Here is a 2,586-nt window from a genome sequence, read left to right as displayed (position 1 = left end):
TTTGGTTCACGTCTTTGTGACAATTAGCAAGATGACACTTCACCTGTTCACAGGCTATTTATAGCTTTGTGATTTGTGAAAGTGTGAATCAGACAGGTTGAAGATGATTTTGATTATCATAGGGTAGATCGCACTCAGTTGACCCCTGCAGGCCAGTTTTGACCTGGCTGTTCTACAAAATCTTATTGACCTGGTTTCTTTTGTTTAGTGTTGTTATAATTATCCCTCGTCTTTATTCAGAGTCAGAGCAACCTCCCAGTGGGCTCATGTGGGCGAGCTCTAAATTAACAGTCGGTTCATCTAGGGGCATGATCAGTAAAATAGCTTCTTGATTGACACTAATGGGAGTCAAATATTATTTCCATAAGATTAAATAAAAACAAAGAGTGAGACTTTATTTTGCACACATGCACAGATTCAGTTGTTTTTGTAGTAAAGTAATTTGTTTGGTCTGAAATGGAAAAATCATTTTTTTTTGCTAATATTTCTAGGACTTGTCAGATCAGAAATAATTATATACACAAAATAATCTCATATTGATTTAAAAACTATTTATATATAAAAAAAATTTTTTAATATAACAAGCCTAGGGTTGCAAAATTAATGGGAATAAACTGAAAATTTGCTAAATTGCTGGAACTGGGGACTTGCGGCATAATCTTGGTTAAAACAACCTGATTTAATGTAATTTCAGTTTAATTTCTACCCTACACATTGCTCAATCACATGCATACAGCACACTGCTTACTGCAGGGCATTGAGGCCACACCCCCTACATGCACTGTGCTTTCCTACATAACATGAACAGATAATTTCTTGAATTCTGCACACAAAATCTCCATCTTGGTAAGTATTCATGTAAATTACATGAATATTACAAAAAAATTGTTTAAAACGTCATTGTGCTGTGTGTAATATACTGTGCAACTAAGTAAGGCTATACCATTGTAAAAACAAATAAACTGACTGAACAAACCATAGACTGGAACAAACATTTAGGTGAGAGAATAATAAAACAGAAGTCTAAAAATGACCCTCCCCCACACACAATCCCGTCTAGTCACCTAAGAGAGGGATTCTCCTCCATTTTCTCTGAGGCCACGCTTGCCGCATTTGAGCCCAAAGACTATAAGTTTTGATATTCTAAATATATTTGATCTACGAGATTCAAGTTTAACTAATAAATACCAAAAAGTGTTTTTACAGTAGCTAGCTAGCCAGTAAAATCAAGATACGAAAAATCTAAATGAGTTAGCACTATTTCATTGAAAATGTATGAGGTATAAACTAGCTCAAGCTGTGATGCTCTTATTGCTAGCCAGCTTTCTGTTATCATACAGAAGTACAGTATTGGTCAAAAGTTTGGAAACATTACTATTCTAATGTTTTAAACATTGCATATCTTTTGTTCATCAAGACTTCATTTAGCCTATTTGATCAAAAATACAGAACAAAACGGTAATATTGCGCAGTATTACAATTTAAAATAATGGTTTTTTTGAACATCATTACTCCAGTCTCAGAAATCATTCTAATTAGCTGATTTATAATCAATTTTGGAAACCGTTATGCGGTTTATTTTATTTATTTATTTTTTATTTGTATTAGTTTGCATGCATGTGAGCCTATGATCAAACAAAATGTTTATATTTATGTTTGTATATGATAATTTTATCAATTTCCCCAAATTTTCAATTAATTCCCATATTTTCCCAAAAAATCCTGTAAATTCCCATAAATTCCTGGTAAGTTTCAAACTTGGAATATTTCCAAAATTCCCCAGACGAATTTCCCATGGAAAATTTCCGGAAATTTCCCGAAAATGTTCCGCCCCTTTGCAACCCTAAATGAGCCCCATATTAGCATTTAAGGCTAAAAATAGAAAGTTACACTTTCCTTTTTTTATGCAAAGTTATTTGTCAACTGCCTCTCCCTTGCAGGCTTCCTCTTTAGTTTCTCAGTATTGTGCTAAAACTGTCTGCAGCAGAAGTGCATTTCTTTTGAATTCACAATTACAATTCAGTGACCTATTGTGTTTGCACTCACCATGTGCATACATTTCTCTGCTCAAGTATAGTTAAGCTTCGCTCCTCTTCTCTTCTCCTCTTTAAACGTGGTCTCAAAATAGCTGGTTGCCAGTCGCTCTCTACTGCAGCAGAGTGCTGCTCAAATACCTGTAACGCACTGCTTTGAGAAGGTGCTAAGGAACAATGGTGACATTAAAGGGGTCATATGATATTGCTAAAAAGAACATTATTTTGTGTATTTGGTGTAATGAAATGTGTTTATGCGGTTTAAGGTTAAAAAAACACATTATTTTCCACATACTGTACATTGTTTCTCCTCTATGCCCCGCCTTTCTGAAACGCGTCGATTTTTAAAAAGCTCATTGGTCTGAAAAGCGAGGTGTGCTCTGATTGGCTAGCTATCCAGTGCATTGTGATTGGCCGAATACCTCAAGCGTGTGATAGAAATGTTACATCCCTTACCATATTGTGATGCCTTGTCCCGGCCGGAGCAACGAGACAAAAACATTAAAACCCATTATAAACGAGGCATTTGTTGCATCCAGTGGGGACATAATTA

General features: G+C 35.2%; 1 protein-coding gene across 1 annotated transcript in view; it reads left to right on the top strand.

Moving 5' to 3' along the window:
• The window catches only part of vav2 (vav 2 guanine nucleotide exchange factor), a 145,878-nt gene that overhangs the window by 10,144 nt on the left and 133,148 nt on the right, over nt 1-2,586 (top strand). The gene's annotated exons all lie outside the window — the stretch shown is intronic.

This window comes from Sinocyclocheilus grahami, unplaced genomic scaffold, assembly GCF_001515645.1.
Source record: "Sinocyclocheilus grahami isolate Dianchi unplaced genomic scaffold, SAMN03320097.WGS_v1.1 scaffold1476.1, whole genome shotgun sequence".
NCBI lineage: Eukaryota > Metazoa > Chordata > Actinopteri > Cypriniformes > Cyprinidae > Sinocyclocheilus > Sinocyclocheilus grahami.
This window is presented reverse-complemented; position numbering and strand designations above follow the sequence as displayed.